General features: G+C 39.3%; 1 long non-coding RNA gene across 1 annotated transcript in view; it reads left to right on the top strand.

Moving 5' to 3' along the window:
- LOC131401227 (uncharacterized) overlaps positions 1 to 6299 on the top strand; it is a 65436-nt gene extending 59137 nt beyond the window's left edge. The window contains exon 5 of the long non-coding RNA XR_009217610.1: positions 4939 to 6299. This is a non-coding gene — a long non-coding RNA (uncharacterized LOC131401227). The remainder of the gene's footprint in view (positions 1 to 4938) is intronic.
- The last annotated feature ends 15313 nt before the right edge of the window (positions 6300 to 21612 follow it).

The raw sequence follows: 21612 nt of genomic DNA, 5'->3' as shown, positions 1-21612 counted from the left end.
TTTGTAGAAAGTTTTTAAATTGGAAAATTTTAGTCCTCCAAGTTTGTTTTTCTTTTTCAAGATGTTTTTGGCTGTTCAGAGTTCCTTGCAATTTCATATGAATTTTAGGATCAGCTTGCCCAATTCTGCAAAAATGTTAGTTGGAATTTTGAAAGAAATTGCATTAAATCTGCAGATCAATTTGGGGAGGGTGGCCATCTTAATACTAAATGTTTCAAATCTATGAACACAGACTGTCTTAACATTTATTTAGGTATTCTTTAATTTCTTTCAGCAATGTTTTGTAGTTTTTAGTATACAAGAATTTTGCCTCCTTGGTTAAATTTATTCTTAAGTATTTTATTCTTTTTGATTCTATTGTAAATGGAATTGTCATCTTTTTTTTTTTTTTTTTGCTGAGGAAGACCGGTTCTGAGCTAACATCTATTGCCAATCCTCCTCCTTTTTTTCCCCCCCCAAAGCCCCAGTAGATAGTTGTATGTCATAGTTGCACATCCTTCTAGTTGCTGTATGTGGGACGCGGCCTCAGCATGGCCGGAGAAGCAGTGCATCGGTGTGTGCCCGGGATCCGAACCCAGGCCGCCAGTAGCGGAGCGTGCGCACTTAACCGCTAAGCCATGGGGCCGGCCCAAGGAATTGTCGTCTTAGTTTTCTTTTCACATTGTTCATTGTTAGTGTATAGAAATGTCACTGAATTTTTGTATGTTGACCTTGAACTTTACTGAACTTTTTTATTAGATCTTATAGTTTTTTTTGGTGGATTCTTCAGGGTTTTCTCTGTGAGATTATGTCATCTGCAAATAGAGATAGTTTTATTTCACTGTGGATGCCCTTCTTTCTTCCTTTTTCTTGCTTAATTCCTCTGGCTGGAACTTCGAATACAATGTTGAATAGAGGGGGCAAAAGTGAACATCCTTGTTTGTTCCTTATCTTAAGGGGAAGGCTTTCAGTCTTTCACATTAAGTATGATGTTAGCTGTGGGTTTTTCATACATGCCCTTTATCATGTTGGGGAAGTTCCCTTCTATTCCTAGTTTGTTGAGTGTTTTTATCATAAAATGGTGCTGGATTTGTTAAATGCTTTTTCTACATCTATTAAGATGATCATGAGTTTTTCCCTTCATTTGGTTAATATGATGTATTACATTGATCCTTTTTCTTTCAGTTTTATTGAGATATAATTGACATACAGCACTGTAAGTTTAAGGTGTATAGGATAATGACTTTATTTACATATATTGTGAAATGGTTACCACAATAACTTTAGTTAACATCCATTATCTCATATAGATACAAAAAAATGTTTTCTTTCCTTGTGATGAGAACTTTTAGGATTTACTCTCTTAGCAACTTTCATTACATCCCAGTACTTATTTATCTTATAACTGCAAGTTTGTACCTTTTGATTATCTTCATCCAATTCCCCCATTGCCTACCCTCTGCCTCTGGTAACCACAAATCTGATCTGTTTTTCTATAAGTTTGGAGTTTATTTGTTTTTTTTTTTAGATTCCACATGTAAGAGATCATATGGTAATTGTCTTTCTCTGTCTGACTTATTTCTGACTTATTTCACTTGTAGGTTGTATTCAGCAGTGGGCAGCGTTACAAATTAGCTTCCTTCCTGGGGTGGGAGGGGGACTGCAGGGCATGCCGCAAGGCTGGCTGGACTCTTGTTTGGGGAGCTAATCAGGCAGACCTGTGCAGCAAACTCTCTGGCCAGACGGAGTTGCCAGCTTGTCTCTGCAGGTAGGTAGAGCCACTGGCCAGGCTCTCTGCTCAAGTGCTGCTGGGCCAAGCAGTTTTCCACATGGCCAGGCCAAGCTTCCTGGTTGGGTGGGGCCAGCAGTTACACTCAGCAATGGGAGGGACTATGAATTGGCTCCCCTGCCTGGGTGGAGTAGGAGAACTGGATCCAAGTCCAGCAAGGCTCTTTGTGGTCTTCACTCAAGCTGACCCTCGCCCCAAGTTCACTGACCTGTTGGGGCCACTGGCTTTGCTCTGGGGATGATCAGCTCTGCTTGCCAGGCTCCCCACTTGAGTGTTGCAGTGCTAGGCAGCTACCAAGGTGTTTCAGCCAGGCTTTCTGGTCAGGCAGGGCCAAGAGCTACACTCAGCAGTGGTGAGATCATGACTTAGCTCCCATGCTTGGGTGGAGAGGCAGACCAGTCTCCAGGGCCAGCAAGGGTCTTTGTTTGAGGTCTCAAATCAGGCACAACTGCACCCTGCCAAGTTCCCTGGTCAGACTGTGCCACTGTCTTGGCTCTGTAGATGAGCAAAGCTGCTAGTTGGGAGTACTACTTGGGCATTGTGAGTAGGAACTTGATCTGCCAAGATCGGAGTGCTGATTGATACAAGCCCCTCCCCCTTCTCTGTCACAACCTGATTCCCAGTGGTCAAGCTTTGAAGACTTCCCCATAATCCCCATGAGATGAGATCAGAGTGGGACACCCAAGAAATGACCCACAATGCTGGGGGAGCTGGATGTCTACCCTGGGCTCTCTTTTCCCACTTGATGAGCTATAGGCTCAGGGGAGCCCCTTTGTTTTAGTGCTGTGCTGGCCTAGGGGACGGGCAATGCTGTCATCATGTATCCGCTCCTTACCCTTCTAATGTGGTCCCTCTAGGTCTCAGTGGTGCCAGGGGGGTGCTTCAGCCTCACCTCTGTGTTCTAGGATTTTCACAGTGGTGTTTTGTCCATGGATAGTTGTTGTTCTTCTTGTGAAGGGGAGCATAGTCACGAATGACCTATGTCACCATGTTGGTCACATTGATTTTTGTAAGTTGACCACCCTTCCATTTATGAGATAAATCCCATTTGGTCATGGCATATAACATTTTTAATATGCTGCTGGATTCAGTTTATAGTATTTTGTTGAGAATTTTTGCATGTATATTCTTTTTTTTTTTTTTTAATTTATTTTTTCCCCCAAAGCCCCAGTAGATAGTTGTACGTCATAGTTGCACATCCTTCTAGCCGCTGCCTGTGGGACGCGGCCCCAGCATGGCCGGAGAAGTGGTGCGTCGGTGCGCGCCCGGGATCCGAACCCGGGCCGCCAGCAGCGGAGCGCCCGCATCTAACCGCTAAGCCACGGGGCCAGCCCTGCATGTATATTCTTAAGGGATTTTGATCTATCATCTTTTCTTGAAATGTCTTTGTCTGGCTCTGCCACTGGCCCCATAGAAGGAGTTAGGAAGTATTCCCTTCTCTTCTATTTTTTGAAAGAGTTTGAGAAGGATTGGTATTCTTTAAATGTTTGGTAGAATTCACCAATGAATCCATATGGTCCTGCGCTTTTCCTTTTTTGGGAGGTTTTTGATGACTAATTTCTTTACTTGTTGTAAGCTTGTTATTTACTTGTTACTTCCCATAGACTGAAGGTTTGTGTCCCCCCCCAAAGTTCATGTGTTGAAACCTAATCCCCCAATGTGATGGTATTTGGAAGTGGGGCCTTTTGGAGGTGATTAAGTCATAAAGGCAGAGCTCCATGAATGGGATTAGTAACTTTACAAGATAGACCCAGAGAGCTCTCTTGTCCCTTCCACCATGTGAGGACACAGTTAGAGCTGTCTGTGGACTAGGGAGTGGATGCTCACCAGACACCAAATCTGCCAACACCTTGATCTTAGACTTCTTAGGCTCCAGAACTGTGCAAAATAAATGTTTGTTGTGTAAGCCACCTGGTCTATGGTATTTTTATTGTAGTCGCCCAAACAGACTAAGGCAGGTCTATTCAGATTTTTTCTTACTTCTTGAGTCAGTTTTGGTAGTTTGTGTATGTCTAGGTATTTGTTCATTTCATCTAGGTTATCTAATTTGCTGACATATAATTGTTTATAGTATTCCTATATAATTTTTTATATTTTTGTAAGGTCAGATGTAATGTGCTTTTTCATTCTTGAATGTAGTTATTTGAGTCTTCTCTCTTTTTTACTCATTCAGTCTTGGTAAAGTGTTGTCAATGTTGTTGATCTTTTCAAACAACAAACTTTTGGTTTTGTAGATTCTCTCTGTTGGTTTTCTATTCTCTATTTTGTTTATCTCCACCTAAATCTTTTTTCTCTGCTTTGTGCTTGCTTTAGATTTAATTCACTTTTATTTTTGTAGATTCTTATGGAGGAAAGGTACTTATTGATTTGAGATTTTTCTTCTTTTTTAATGTAGGTGTTTACAGCTATAAATTTCCCTCTTAGCACTGCTTTCACTGTGTCCTGTAAGTTTTGGTATGTTGTGCTTTTGTTTTCATTCATCTCAAAGTATTTTCTTATAATTTTATTTATTTATTTATTTATTTATTTATTTATTTATTTATTTATTTTCCCCCCAGAGCCCCAGTAGATAGTTGTATGTCATAGCTGCACATCCTCCTAGTTGCTGTATGTGGGACGCAGCCCGAGAAGCGGTGCGTCGGTGCGCGCCCGGGATCCGAACCCGGGCCGCCAGTAGCGGAGCGCGCACGCTTAACCGCTAAGCCACGGGGCTGGCCCTCAAAGTATTTTCTAATTTCCTTTGTGATTTCTGTTTTGACTCATTGGTTTCCTAGGAGTTATGTTTAATTTCCACATATTTGGAATTTTCCAGATTTAATTCTGTTACTGATTTCTGGTTTCGTTTGTCATCAGAGGATATACTTTGTATGATTTCAACTTTCAAAAATTTATTGGGACTTGTTTTGTGGTTAATACATAGTCCTGGAAAATGTTCCATGTGAACTTGAGAAGAAGGTGTATTTTATTGTTGGGGAGAGTGTGCTATAGATATCTAGCTTACTGGGATTAGCAGCTACTGATAGAGCCTGGTAGGAGCACTTAAAGAGTAATTCCAAGTCCCATTTGCCTTCATTTTCCCATTAGTGGTCCTCAAATCCTATTCCAGAAAGCTCAGTGTTACCATGGGCCTACAACCCTAATTCTGACCCCACAATTTTCTGCTCTGACAGGTAAAGTGGACTGATGGAAATTCTTTGCATCCTTATGTGGGTAAAAGGACATACATCCTTATGTGGTAAGCTCTGGGATAACAAGTGTTGGCAAGGATGTGGAGAAAAGGGAACTCTTGTGCACTGTTGATGGGAATGTAAATTGGTGCAGCCACTATGGAAAACAATTGGAGCTTCCTCCAAAAATTTAAGATAGAACTGCCATATCACCCAGCAGTCCCACTTCTGGATATATATCCAAAGGAATTGAAATCAAGATCTTGAAGAGATATCTGAACTCCCATATTCATTGCAACATTATTCACAATAGCCAAGATATGGAGACAACCTAAGTGTCGATCAACAGATGAATGAATAAAGAAGATGTGGGTATATGTACACAATGGAATATTATTCAGCCATGAAAAAGAAGGAACTCCTGCCATTGCAACAACTTGGATGAACGTTGAGGGCATTATGCTTAAGTGAAATAAGTCAGATAGAGAAAGACAAATACTCTATGATATCACTTATTGGGGAATCTAAAAAAGCCAAACTCATAGAAACAGAGAGTAGAGTGGTGGTTGCCAGGGGTGGGGGCTGGGCGAAATGGGGTGATATTGGTCAAAGGCTACAAACTTCCAGTTATAAGATTGACAAGTTCTGGGGATCTAATGTACAGCATGGTGATTGTAGCTAATAATACTGTATTATATACTTGAAACTTGTTGAGAGACTAGATCTTAAATGTTCTCTCCACAAAAAAGAAATATAATTATGTGACAGGATGGAGGTGGTAGCTAATGCTATGGTGGTAATCATATTGCAATATACAAATGTATCAAATCAACATGTTATACACCTTAAACTTACACAACGTTATATGTCAACTATGTCTAAATAAAGCTAGAAAAGAAGACTAGGTTCTAGGATATCAATAACTGTTAACTGGATTGTAAAATAGAGAATGCAAATGAAATTGCTTCACTTATTAAAATGATCACAAAGATTTCCTGAAGTTCATGCATTTGCTCCCCATCCTGAGTCCATGCAATGTATTTATTTTAGGTACTTTTGCAATAATTTGTATTCTCTGCAATCAAGTCAGTCATATGTTCTGAGATATATTTTATACAGGAGCATTACTTCCTGTGATACCCTCAAGCTTACTACTCAGGGCAAGACGTTCTATTATATGACACACAATTTTAAAAAGATCAATTTGATCTCTGGGAGACTGACAGGGAAATAGACAATAACCTTTTAGCAGCACTTTTTTGGGAGGATCAATGACAAGACGGTAACAATAATAATTAACATTTCTATAACACTTTACAATTTAGAAAAGACTTTGTAAATACTGTCTTACATTTTGAGTTTTGAGAACCTTTATTTAGTTTGATTTCTATAATAAAAAAAAAGAATAATTGACTAATTGCTGGAGACTGTGGATTAGCTTGAGAGATAAAAATTTGGGGGGGCTCAGCCTTATAGGGACCACACATTTTCATGAGTTTTACCTCCAGGAGCCCCACCAGGTTCTCGGGGTGAAAATCAGAGAAAAATCCTCTGCTGCTTCTAGCAGGGAGGAGGTGAAAGTAACCATTTGGAAATATATCCAGATGCTCTGTTCACTTTAAAAAGGCCTGCTCTCAAGGGAAACTGTTTTTCCAGAGCCTAACTTTTGTTTATCAGAGCCTAAACAACCTGGGAGCGGGGAAGTACCTAATTCCAGCACCCTCTACCTTCTTCTTTCACATAAGGGGGAATGATAATCAGAAACACTTGTGAAGGTCACAGCCCAGGGACACAAGCTCAATAAAAGACTGATACCAAATCAAAGGATTATAGAATGCCTCCCCTGCCCCCACACCTTACCATCACATTAACAGGACTCCTGTGTAATAACAGGGTGTTACAGCTGAAAGAACTGCAAGCCTCAGACCCTATTTAAGAAGCAGGCTTTAGGGAAATCTAAAGATAAGAGGGGGTAGACAAAAACAAGGATGGTAGAAGAAATTTTAGCGAATGACACTACTACTACAACAAACAGTAAACAGCTTAATTCCTAGCCAAATAAACATAAAATCTCATGCTAACGGCCTATTTACCTCAGTTCATTTTATCAGCTTTCAACAAAATTTATAAGACAGGCTAAAAAGAAAAAACAGTCTGATGAGACAAGGCAAGCATCAGAATCAAACTCATATATGACAGAGATTTTGGAGTTATGAGACCAGGTGTTCATAATAACTGATTAATATGCTAAGGGCTCTGTCTTTGCTCAGGGTGCTATAACAAAATATCACAGACTGGTGGGTTAAATGACAGAAATTTATTTCTCACAGTTCTGGAAACTGAGATGTCCACGATCAAGATGCCAACTGATTTGGTTTCTGGTGAGAGCTTTCTTCTTGACTTGTGGATGGCTGCCCTCTTGCTGTGAACTCACACAGAGAGGAGAGGAGGAAGGAGAAAGGGAGTGGGATAGACAGAGAGGGAGCAAGCTCTGTTGTCTCTTTCTCTTCTTATAAGGCCACCAGCCCTATTGGATTAAGGCCCCACCCTTATGACCTCATTTAACCGTTATCACCTAACAGGCCCTATCTCCAAATACAACCACATTGAGGGTTACGGCTTCAACGTGAATTTTGGAGGGAGAACACATTTAGTCCATAAAATTCTGCCCCGGCCCTGTAAAATTCATCTCCTTGCATGTAAATACATTCATTCCATCCCAACGACCTCAAACTTTTTAACTTGTTCCAGCATAAACTCTAAAGACCAAAGCCTCATCTAAATATCATCTAAATCAGATATGAGTGAGACTCCAGGTATGATTTATCCTGAGGAAAAATTCCTCTTCTCTGAACCTGTGAAACCAGATAAGTAGGTGCTTCCAAAATTCAGTGGTGGGACAGGCATAGGATAGACATTCCCATTCCAGAAGGTAGAAATAAGAAGGAATAGGTGATGGGCCCAAAACATGGCAAGGCAAATTCTAATAGATCTTAAGGTTTGTGAGTAATCCTCTTTGGTTTTATGCCCTGCCTTCTGGACCACTGGGTTGGCAGTCTCTCTTCAGGATCCATTGGGGTGACAGTCCCACCTCTGCAGCTCTGCCAGGCAGGGGTCACTCTCCCAAGGCTCTACCAGGGCTGGATCACTCCCCTCAAGGCTCTACTGGACTAGGGTCTCACTCCCAAGGCTCTGAAGGGTGGCTCAGCCCCCAAGGCTTCAGTGAGAGGTTTTCTGGCCTGTTGAAACTAAGGCAATGGCTCCACTCTTTGAAATGGAGGAGGCAACCCTGATGATTTTTGAATTGCTTTTGGAGTCATTCTTTCATTTTGAAGAATAGTGCATGTTCACAGCAGAATAGCTCTCTTGTCTAGTCTTGTAGGATCTAAGTCCAACAGCCTTCCTTTATTTCTCTTGTTTTTTTCTTGTCCCCTTTAGTACCAGTTGGCAGTGTTTCTGCCATTCTTCTCAAGCTCCTTGGAACCTTCACCAAGATAGGCCACATTCTGGGCCATAAAACGCACAAATTTAGAAGAATAGACATCATATAATGTCTTCTCTAAGACCATAATGGAATTAAACTGTAAAGCAATAACAGAAGGATAACCGGAAAATTCCAAAATATGTGGAAATTAAACAACACAGTTTTAAATAACACATGGCTGAAAAAAGAATCTCAAGAGAAATTTAAAAATACTTTGAACTAAATGAAAATGAAAACACTACATCAAAATTTGTGTGATGCAGTGAAAGCAGTGCTTACAGGGAAATTTATAGCATTGAGTGTTATATATTAGAAAATGTATTATTAGAATATATATTAGAGGGCCGGCCCCGTGGCTGAGCGGTTAAGTGCGCGCGCTCCGCTGCTGGCGGCTCGGGTTCAGATCCCGGGCGCACACCGACGCACCGCTTCTCTGGCCATGCTGACGCCGTGTCCCACATACAGCAACTAGAAGGATGTGCAGCTATGACATACAACTATCCACTGGGGCTTTGGGGGAAAAATAAATAAATAAAATTATAAAAAAAAAAGAATATGTATTAGAAGAGAAGATCTAAAATCAATAATTTATGTTTCCATCTTAGGAAACTAGAGTAAGAAGAGCAAATTAAGTCCAAACTAAGTAGAAGAAAAGTAATAATAGAGTGAAAAACAATTAAATTAAAAAGGAAATCAATAGAGAAGATAAATTAAACCAAAAGCTGGTTCTTTGAAAAGATCGATAAAATTGATAAGCCTCTAGCCAGTGTAACAAAGAAAAAAAAGACACAAATTACTAATATCAGAAATGAAAGAGGGGAGATCATTATAGGTCCTATGGACATTAAAAGAATAATAAGGGCAACTCGGAGCAACTGTCTTCCCACACATTTGATAACCTAGATGAAATGGACCAATTCCTTGAAAGAGAATCTTAAAACTCACACAAGAAGAAATTAACAGTATGAATAGGCCTCTATCTATTAAAGAAATTGAATCAGTAATTCATAACCTTCTAAAACAGAAAGCACCAGACCCAGATGGGCTCACTGGTGAATCCTACCAAACATTTAAGGAAGAAATTAGACCAATTCTCTACAGCCTCAGTCAGAAGATAGAAGATGGACTACTTCCTAACTAATTCTATGAGACCATCATTGCCCTAATACCAAAAAACAAAGACATTACAGAAAAGGAAAACTACAGACCAATATCTCTCATGAACATACATGGAAAAATCCTCAAGAAAATATTAGGAAATTGAATGCAACAATGTATATAAAGAATTATATAGATGACCAAGTAGGATTTATCCCAGGTATGCAAAGCTGGTTAGCATTCCAAAATCAATGAATGTAATCCATCGCATCAACATTTGACAAAATCCAACACCCATTCATGATAAAAACTCTCAATAAACTAGAAATAGAAGTGAACTTCCTTAACTTGATATAGAATGTCTACAAAAAACCTACAGCTAACGTACTTAATGGTGAGAAACTTGAAGCTTTCACAAAGATCATGTGCAAGGCAAGGATGTCCCCTCTCACCACTCCTTTTCAACATCATTCTGGAAGTTCTAGCTAATACAATAAGGCAAGCAAAAAAGTAAGTTATAGAGATTGGATAGGAAGAAATAAAACTGTCTTTGCTCACAGATGATAGGATTGTCTATGTAGAAAATTCTACAGAATCAACAACAAAAAAAACTCCTGGGGAGTCTTATCAGCAAGACGGCAGAGTAGGAGATCACATCTTCCATCCTCCCACAAAAAAGAACAATTAGACAGCTATCCACAAGTGAAAAAAGGTTTGGGGGAGCTCAGAAATCCATTGAAAAAGGTATAGCAACAAAGTGGAGCAAAAAACCCAAGAATAGTTGCACAAAAAGGATAGGAAGAACATTTTCGTTTTTCCTGCATCATCCCATTTCCCATGCAGGCACTGCTCAGGGCCAAGAGTTCCTCTCACAGGGATAAGGAGATAAGGGTGAGTGACCAACTTTCCCAGACTTTCAGGGTACTGCCCAAAGGACCTGCTTTTGTTTCACTTCACCCAGATGACTGGGGAGACCAGCATAGCATAGATGTCTGGAAATGGCTGGGAAAAAAAGGAAAAGGGCAGAGGCTATCAGTATCAGCCACTCAGGAGAAGAAACTGTCGTATCCAGTGGCCTGCACTGCAGAGGACCCCAGCAATCTTTGCAACTAAGGACATCAAAATCCCTCGTGGACACCAGAGATCCTCTCAGGTTTAACCACCAAGGACACTGCAGTGTTCACCATTTTGGACCCCAGTGGCCCACTCCACAGAGGACCCCAGAAGATTTTGTTGCTGAGGAAACTGACAGCCAGCACAGCCATCACAGACTCTCCACAACTTTTGCTGGTGAGGGCCCTGCAGATTTTCCACTTTGTAGATTCCAGCTGCCTGAGTACCCCCCAGCTCCTGCTGGAGCCACCCCAGCCAGCACTGCCATAGGCACCTCAGCATCATGACCACTACATTTGTGCCTGCAGCCAGACGAATCTCAACAGCTGCATACACACATGCAACTGTTTCCCATCACCATGCCTGCAGTTGGCCCCTGCAGCCATATGCATGCATGCCAAACAGCTCTGGTCCTGCGGCTACAAGCACCTGGAGGCAGCCCTAACCATGTCACTAGAGTTCACCACTGTGCACATGCCTATAGCTGGCCTCTGAAGCTGTGCATATGGGAGCCACCAAATCTGGCCGCCATGATTGTGTGTGTGCCCACAGTTAGACCCACACTGGCCACTGGCCCCAGCTTTTACCACATGAAAGCCTATAGCTGGCCACTGCCAGCATGCATGCATGCACCTGCAGCTGGCCCTGCAGCTAAGCATGTGCACACTAACATCCCTGGTCACCACCTCCACCTGCCCTGGTCCCTTGCTGATGGACCCTAAGGCACCACTGAGCACCCCAACATTCTCACAGCCACTGTGGATCCCCCAAGCTCTCACTGCCAATGTCCAAGCAGTTGCTGATGTTATGGACCCCCCCACTGCTTGAGCTTACAAGACACAGAGAAGAAAAAAAAAAGAAAAGGAATGAAGAAAGCCTACAGGATTTATCAGACACAATCAAGAGAGCTACATTTGCATTGTGGGAGTCCCAGAAGGAGAAGAGAGAGAGCAAAGGGCAGAAAGCCTATTTAAAGAAATAATGGCTGAAAGAGAATTTTCAAAGCAGTAAGAGAAAAGAGGCTTGTCACATACAAGGGAACCCTTATATAGCTACCATATTTCTCAGCAGAAACCTTGCAGGCCATGAGAATATGGGATGATATGTTCAAAATGCTGAAAGAAAAACATTGCCAACCAAGAATACTTTACCTAGCAGAGCTATCCTTCAAAACAAAGACATTCCTAGACAAAAGCTGAAGGTGTTCATTACCACTAGACCTGCCTTACATGATACGCTACAGGGAGTTCTTGAAGCTGAAATGAAAGGACACTAATTACTAATATGAAAAAACATATGAGGATTGAAATTCACTGCTAAAGGTAAATATATCGTCAAATTTAGAATACTCTAATATTCTAATAGTGGTGTGTGAATCACTTATAACTCTACTATAAAGATTAAAAAACAAAAGCATTACAAATAACTAGATACAATTCATTAATGAATACAAAATATAAGAAGATGTAAATTGTGACAGCAAAAACATAAAGTGAGAGAGTGAGAGTAGAGTGTAGAGCTTTTGTACATGATCAAAGTTAAGTTCTTATCAGCTTAAAATAGACTCTTATAATGATAAGATGTTGTATGGAAGCCTCATGGTAACCACAAAATAAAAACCTATAATACACAAAATATAAAGAGAAAGGAATCAAAGCTTCACTATAGAACATCATCAATTCACAATGGAAGACAACAAGAGAGGAGGAAAGGAACAGTGGATCTACCAAACACCCAGAAAACAATGAACAAAAAAGCAATCATAAGTCCTTACATATCAATGATTACTTTAAATGTGAATGGAGTAAATACTGCAATCAAAAGTTATAGAATGGGTGAATGGATAAAAAAACAATATCCAACAGTATGCTTCCTACAAGAGACTCACATCAGCTTTAAGAACACATATAGACTAAAAGTGAAAGGACAGAAAAAGTTATTACATGCAAATGGAAAAAAAGAGATTGGGGTAGCTATATTTATATCAGACAAAATAGATTTTAAGACAAAAACTGTGAAAAGAGACAAATAAGGTCATTATATAGTGATAAAGAGGTCAATTCATCAAAAATATATAATAATTTTAAATATATGTACACCCAACATTGGAGCATCTAAATATATTAAGCAAATATTAACAAATCCGAAGGGACAAATAGACAACAATACAGTAATAGTAGGATTTCAATACCCTAGTTTTAACAATGGATATATCATCCAGGGGAAAAATCAATATGGAATCACTGGATTTGTATTATACTTTAGACCCAATGGACCTAATAGACATATAGTGAACATTCCATCCAACAGCAGCAGAATACAAATTCTTCTCAGGCACGCGCTGAACATTCTCCAAGACAGGTCATATGTTAGGTCATATAATAAGTCTTAACAAACTTAAGAAGATTGATCATACCATGTATCTTTTCTGACCACAGTGGTGTGAAACCAGAAATCAATAACAAGAGGAAAACTGAAAAATGTACAGATATGTTGAAATTAAACAAAACCCCAGAACAACCAATGAGTCAAAGAAGAAATCAAAAGGGAAATTTAAAAAGATCTTGAGACAAACAAAAATGGAAACACAACACACTAAAATTTATTAATTATAGCAAAAGCAGTTCTAAGAGGGAAGTTTATAGTGATAAATGCCTACATTAAGAAAAAAAGAAAGATCTCAAATAAACAACATAACTTTACACCTCAACGAACTAGAAGAAGAAGACTGAATTAAGCCCACAATTAGCAGAAGAATGGAAATAACAAAGTTCAGAGCAAATAAATCAAATAGAGACAAGAAAAACAATAGAAAATAGAAAAGATCAACAAAACTAAGTGTTGGTTTTTTGAAAATATAAAACTGACGAACCTTCGCCTAGACTAAGAAAAGAAAGAAAAGACTCAAATAATATGAGAAATGAAGGAGGAGACATTAAAACTTATATTACAGAAATACAAAGGATCCTAAAGGAATAGTATGAGTAATTATATGCCAAAAAATTGGATAACCAAGAAGAAATGGATAAATTCTTAGAAACATACAACCTGCCAAGATTGAATCATGAAGAAATAGAAAATCTGAATGGATCAAAGATGAGTAAGAAGATGGAATCACTAATCAAAAACCTCCCAACAAAGAGAAGCCTAGGTCTAAATAGCTTTACTGGTGAGTTCTACCAAACATTTAGGGAAAAATTAACTCCAATCCTTCTCAAACTCTTCCAAAAAATTTGAAGAGGTGGGAACACATCCAAACTCATTTTACAAGACAAGCATTACCCTGACACCAAAGCCAGACAGGGACACTATGTGAAAAGAAAATTGCAGGCCAATATCCCTGAACATAGATGCAAAAATTCTCAACAAAATACTAGCAAACCAAATTCAACAGCACATAAAAGGATGGTACACCATGACCAAGTGTGATTTATCCCTGGGATGCAAGAATGGTTCAACATACTCAAGTCAATAAATGTGATATACCACACTAACAGAATGAAGGATAAAAGTCATATGATCATTTCAATAGGTGCAGAAAAAGCATTTGATAAAATTCTACATCCTTTCATGATAAAAGTTCTCAACAGTTTGGATATAGAAGGAACATACCTCAATATAATAAAGGCCATGTATGACAATCCCATAGCTAACATCATACTAAACAGTGAAAGGTTGAAAGCTTTTTCTCTATGATCAGGAACATGATAAGTGTGCCAACCTTACCACTTCTATTCAACATAGTACTAGAAGTCTTAACCAGAGTAGTTAGGCAAGAAAAAAAAAGGCATGAATATCAGAAAAAAAGAAGTAAAATTTTATGTTTGGAGATGACATGATCTTATGTTTAGGAAACCCTAAAGACTCCACCCAAAAACTTAGAATAAATGAATTCAATAAAGTTGCATAATATAAAATCAATATACAAAAATCAGTTGTATTTCTGTACACTAACAGCAAACTGTTCAAAAAATAAAAATAAAATTGTCCCATGTACAATAACATCAAAAACAATAAAAACTTAGGAATAACTTTAACCAAGGAAGTGAAAGATCTGTATACAAAATACTATGAAATGTTGATGAAAGAAATTGAAGAAGACATAGATAAATGGAACGATATCCCATGCTCATGGACTGGAAGAATTAGTATTGTTAAAATGTTCATACTATGAATGTGCTACAGATTCAATGCAATCTCTTTCAAAATTCCAATGGCATTTTTCACAGTTACAGAGAAAACAATTCTAAAATTCATAAGGAACTAGGAAAGACTGTGAATAGCAAAAGCAATCTTGAGGAAGACTAATAAACGTGGAGCTATCACACTTCCTTATTTCAAACTTTATTACAAAGCTAGTGATTAGACAGTATGGTACTGGCATAAAAATAGGCAGGTAGACCAAAGGAACAGAATAGAGAGCCCAGAAATAAACCTGCACATGTACAGCCAACTAATTTTGACAAAGATGCCAGGAATACACAATGGGGAAAAGGTAACCTCTTCATTAAATGATGTTGGGAAAACTGGATATCTACATGCAGAAGAATGAAATTAGAATTTTTTTTTTTTTTTTGTGAGGAGATCAGCCCTGAGCTAACACCCGCCAATCCTCCTCTTTTTTTGCTGAGGAAGACGGCCCTGGGCTAACATCTGTGCCCATCTTCCTCCACTTTATATGGGACGCCGCCACAGCATGGCTTACCAAGCAGTGCGTCGGTGCGCGCCCGGGATCCGAACCAGCGAACCCCGGGCCGCCGCAGCGGAGCGCGCGCACTTAACCGCTTGCGCCACCGGGCCGGCCCCTGAAATTAGAATTTTATCTTACACAATACATAAAAATCAATTCAAAATGGATTAAAGGCTTAAGTGTAAGACCTGAAATCATAAAACTTTAGAAGAAAACACAGGGAAAATCTCATTGACATTGGTCTTGGCAATGATTTTTTGGATTTAATACCAAAAGCACAGGCAGTAAAAGCAAAAATATATGGATCTACATGAAACTAAAAAGTTACTCCACAGCAAAGGAAATAACCACAAAATGAAAAGAGAATCTACAGAATGGGAGAAAATATTTATAAACCATATATCTGACAAAGGGTTAATATCCAAAATATATAAGTAACTCATGTAACTCAATTGCAAAAAACAAATATCCTGATTAAAATATGGACAAAGGACTTGAATAGACTTTTTTTTTCCCCTAAAGAAGACATACAAATGGCCAACAGGTATATGAAAATGTGTTCAACATTCCTAATCATCAGAGAAGTACAAATTAAAACCACAATGTGATATCACCTCACACCTGTTAGGATGGCTATTATCAAAAAGTCAAGAGACCAAGATGGTGACATAGGTCATTCCTGACTTTGCTTCCCCTCACAAGAAGAGCTAATATCTATTCAAGAACAAGACACCACTTAGAGAATCCTAGAACACAAAGGTGAGGCTGAAGCACTCCCCTGTGCTTCAGAGATCAAGACAGACTGCATTAGAAGCATAAGAGAAGCAGCTACATGTTGACCACATTGCCCCTCCCCAAGGACAGTGAAGCACCATGTGAAGAGGTCTCTCCTGAGCCTCCAATTTCTCCAGTGGGAAAAGAAAACCCAGGGGGACAATTAGCACTCCCCCCTAGCATTTTGGGTTGCTTTGTGGAAGCCCATACTCTGATCTCTCACCACAGGGATTTCAGGGGAATCTGTGGGGCTCAGACACTGGGAATTGGTGATAAAGAAGGGGTGAGGGGTTTGCAACAACCACCACAAAAATCTTGGCAGGCCAAGTTCATACCTGCAGTGTCCAAGTAGTAATCTCAACCAGCAGCTGTGGTTTTCTGCAGAACTAAGTCAGAGGAGCCTGTTGATCAGGGAACTCAGTGGGGTTCAGATATGCCTGATTTCAATCCTCAAATAAGGTGTTTTGCTGGCCCTAGAGCCCAGTTTGCCCACACCCAGGCAAAGTGCTGAATCACAGCCCCACCTGTTGTGGAGAGTGTCTTCTAGCTCCATCTGACCAGAAGGGCTGCTGAAAATTCCTGAAAGCTGTGCAGCTCAGCAGCACTCAAGCTGAGAGGCAGGTGGGCAGAGCTGATTGCCGCCATAGCAAAGCTAGTACCCAACATGGCAGCTTCCTCTGCTATGCGCAGGCAGAGATGTTAATTCATAACCAAGACTGAGAGTAGCTCCGGGCTCCTCCCAACCAAAGAGCCTGTTTGGGAAATTGAGGGTAGTCTGGAGCATCCCCTCCCCCTCCCGCCTCAGGCAAGGGGACTGAGACATAGCCCCACCCACTGTGGACAGTGTCTTCTGGCCCCATCTAACCAAAAGGGCTGGCAAAAACACCTAAAGTCGGTGTGGACTAGTGGTGGTTAAGCTGAGAGAAGGGCAGACAGATCTGCTAGTTTGCAAAAGCAAAGCCAGTGGCCCTGTTCAGCTGGGGAACTTGGGGTGTGGGTCAGCTTGAGTTAAGATGACAAAGAGCTTTACTGGTTTTAGAGCTGCTGCTTCTGCTGCTCCTGGGTGTAGAATCTGATTGATAGCCCGACTCATCACTGAATACAGCCTTCAGCCTGTCTGACAAGGAACCCAGCCAGAGTACATGGAAAGCTGTGTAGCCCATTCATCAGCCTTACGTACAGTGGCATTTGAACAGAGAGCACAGCCTGTGGCTTCCCCTGTCTGCAGAGGAAAACTGGTGGCCTCACCTAACCAAGGAATTCAGTGCACACTCAGGCCCCCAAACAATGAGCTCCACAGGCCCTGAGCCCTCACCTGCTGCCCTGCAAGGGCAGGGAAGCTAATTCATAGCTCCATCTACTACTGAATATAGTACCCTGTCCTGATGATCTAGTAAGCCTAACTGGAGAATTCAGGCAACCATAGAACCCATCCTACAGCCTCACGTGGGTAGGGAACAAATCCAACCATTCTATCCAACTGTTCTCAGCCAGTGGCACACCATCACATCCCGATCTTCAGAGCTTGAACAGTTGCCTTGCCCCCAAATAGGCCATAATAACAGGACCCACCTGCCCAAAGACATTATCAGCAGATACACTCAGAAACCCAAACTGAGCTGACTGGTAAAGAACTGTCTCTGCCAAAGCAAACCTGTAAAGTCTGGAAGAGGATCCCCATTACTCAAATGTGAAGATTCCAATGTAAGGAATGAAGGGTCATTAAAAATCCAGTAACTATGACACCACCAGAGGAAACTAATAAAGCTCCCATAACTGACCCTAAAGAAATGGAAATCTATGGACTTTCAGACCAAAAATTCAGAATAATCCTCTTAAGGAAGTTTAGTGAACTACAAGAAAACAATGCATGAACAAAATGAGAAGTATGACAAGGAAATAGTAACCATCAAAAAAAACAAACAGAAATCCTAGAGTTGAAAAATACAATAACTGAACTGAAGAATTCAGTAGAGAATTTCAAAAGCAGAGTCTATCATGTGAAAGAATCAGCAACCTGGAGAAAAGGGCATTGGAAATTACCAAGTCAGAGACGCAAAAAGAAAAAACAATGAAAAAGAGTGAAGAAAGCCTATGGGAATTATGGACACGATGAAAAGAAACAATATTTGCATTATGGGAATTCCAGAAGGAGAGGAGAAAAAGAAAGGGACAGAAAGTATATTTAAAGCAATAATGGCAGAAAACCTCCCAATCCTGTGGAGAGAAATGGACATTCAGATCCACGAGGCCCAAAGGACCCCAAATAGGTTGAACCCAAGTAGGGCTACACCAAAACACATAATTAAATTGCCAAAAGTCAAAGACAAAGAAAGAATTTTAGGAGGAGCAAGAGAAAAGAAAGAAGTTACATACAATGGAATCCCCATAAGGTTATCAGATTTCTCAACAGAAACTTTTCAGGCCAGGAGAGAATGGAATAACATATTCAAAATATTGAAAGAAAATAACTCAACCAAGAATTCTATACCTGGTGAAGCTGTCTTTCAGAAATGAAGGACGGATAAAGACTTTCCCAAGCAAACAAAAGCTGAGGGAGTTCATTACCACCAGACCTGCCTTACAAGAAATGCTAGGGGCTGGCGCAGTGGCATAGCAGTTAAGTGCGCACCCTCCACTTCAGTGGTCTGGGGTTCACAGGATGGGGTTCGCTCACCGATGCACTGCTTGTAAGGCCATGCTGTGGCAGCATCCCATATAAAAGTAGAGGAAGATGGGCACAGATGTTAGCCCAGGGCTGGTCTTCCTCAGGAAAAAGAGGAGGATTGGCATAGGATGTTAGCTCAGGGCTAATCTTCCTCACAAAAAAAAAAGAAAAGAAATGCTAAAGGGAGTTCTTTGAGTGGAAGTAAAAGAATGCTAATTAACATCATAAAAACACAAAAAGGTGACATAAATCTCACTGATAATCATAAATATATAGCCATAGTTAGATTCTGCAACATGGTAATGGTGATGCGTAAGTCATAACTGTACTTTGAAAGTTAAAAAAAACCAAACATAGCAAAAATAATCATAAATACAATAATCTGTTATTAGTTACACAATGTAGAAAACATGTAAATTATAACAGCAATAACCTAAAATGTGAGGGGAAGATGAAGTAAAAGTGTAGAATATACAAATTCTATTGAAGTTAGGCTGTTATCAGTTTAAAAGAGGATAAGTTTAAGATATTTTATGTAAGCCTCATGGTAACCACAGGGGAAAATCTTGTATTAATTACATAAAGAAGTCAAGGCATACTGATCCCAAAAGATGTAAAAATACACACAGAAAGACAGCAGGATAAGAAACAACAATGAATCTACAAAACAACCAGAAAACAGTGAACAAAATGGTGATAGTAAGTCCTTATCTATCAATAATTACTATAAAAATAGATTAAATTCTCCAATCAAAAGACATAGAATAGCTGAATGGATTAAGGAAAAGAAGATCCAATAATATTTTGACTATAAGGACTCACTTTAGCCTTATAGAAACACATAGACTGAAAGTAGGGAGGATGGAAAGAGACATTTCAAGAAAATGATAACCAAAAAAAAAAAAAAAAAAAAAAAAACCAGGGGTAGCTATACTTACATCAGACAAAATAGACTTTAAACTAAAAATGGTAAAAAGAGACAAAGAAGGTCATTATAAAATTATAAAGGGGTCAATACCTCAAGAAGATGTAACAATTGTAAATACTTATGCACCCAACATTGGAGCACCTAAATATATTAAGCAAAAACTAACAGAGCTAAAAGGAGAAATAAACAGTAATATAATAATAGTTGGGGCCTTTGATACCCCATTCTCAACATTGGGTGGATCATCCTGACATAGAACCAATAAGGAAACAGCAGATTTGGACAACACTATGGACCAAATGGACCTAACAGACATGTACAGAACATTCTATCCAACAACAGCAGAATACACATTCTTTTCAAGCACAAGTGGAACATTTTCTAGGATAGACCATATGTTAGGCCACAAAATAAGTCATAAAATTCAAGAAGGTTGAAATTATACCAAGTATCTTCTCTGACCACAAGAGCATGAAACTAGAAATCAATAAGAGGAAAACTGGAAAATTCAAACACATAGAAATTAAACAACACTCTCCTGAACAATTAGTGGACCAAAAAAGAAATTAAAGGGGAAATCAAAGTTTCTTGAGACAAACGAAAATAGAAACACAACATACCAAATCTTAAGGGATGCAGCAAAAGCAATTCTAAGAGGGAAGTTCATAGCAATGGACATCTACATTAAGAAGCAAGAAAGATCCCAAATAAACAAATTAACTCTACACCTTAGGGAACTAGAAAAGAAAGAACAAATTGAGCCAAAAGTTAGCAGAAGAAAGGAAATAGCAAAGATTAGAGCACAAATAAATGAAATAGAGAAAAGAAAAACACTATAAAAGATTAACCAAACTAAGAATTGGTTCTTTGCAAAGATAAACAAAAGTGACAAATCTTCGCTAGACTAACTTGGGAAAAAATAGAAAGGACCCAAATCAACAAAATTATAAATGAAAAGTGTTCAATTCAGAAATTCAAAGGATCATAAGAGGCTACTATGAACAACTATACACCAACAAAGTGGACAACATAGAGAAATGGAAAAAATTCTTAGAAACATACAACTTACGGAGTCTGAATCAGGAAGAAATAGAAAATCTGAGTAGACCAATTATAAGCCAGGAGATTGAGTCTTAATCAAAAATTTCCTAAAGAAGGAAAGCCTAGGACTAGATGGCTTCACTGGTGAATTTTACCAAACATTTAAAGAAGAATTAACACCAATCCTTCTTGAACTCCTAAAAATTGAACAGGAGGAAACACTCCCAAACTCATTTTACAAAGCCAACATTATCCTGATACCAAAGTAGGAAAAGGACACTACTAGAAAAGAAAACTACAGGCCAATATCTCTGATGAATATAGATGCAAAAATTCTCAATAAAATAGCAAACCAAATTCAGCAACACATTAAAAGGATCACTCACCAGATCAAGTGGGATTTCTCTCTGGTATGCAAGGATGGTTCAACATACACAAATCAATCTGTGATACATCACATTAATAGAATGAAAGAAAAGAAGTATATGATCATCTAATGGACACAGAAAAAGCATTTGACAAAATTCAACATTCATTCATGATAAAAACTCTTAACAAAATAGGCATAGAAGGAAAATATCTCAACATAATAAAGGCTATATATGATAAGCCCACAAGGAACATCATTCACAATGGTGAAATGTTGAAAGCTTTTCAGCTAGATCAGGAACAAGGCAAGGGTGCCCACCCTCACCACTCCTATTCAACATAATACTGGAAGTCCTAGCTAGAGTAGTCAGGCAAGGAAAAGAAATAAAATGTATCACAATTGGAAAGCAAGAAGTAAAATTATCTCTATTTGCAGACAACATAATTTTATATATAGAAAATCCTAAAGACTCAACCAAAAAACTGTTAGATCTAATCAATGAATTTAGTAA

The sequence above is a fragment of the Diceros bicornis genome, chromosome X (genome assembly GCF_020826845.1).
Source record: "Diceros bicornis minor isolate mBicDic1 chromosome X, mDicBic1.mat.cur, whole genome shotgun sequence".
Classification (NCBI taxonomy): domain Eukaryota; kingdom Metazoa; phylum Chordata; class Mammalia; order Perissodactyla; family Rhinocerotidae; genus Diceros; species Diceros bicornis.
Note: the sequence above shows the minus strand (reverse complement) of the source record. Positions and strands in the feature narration are given on the sequence as shown.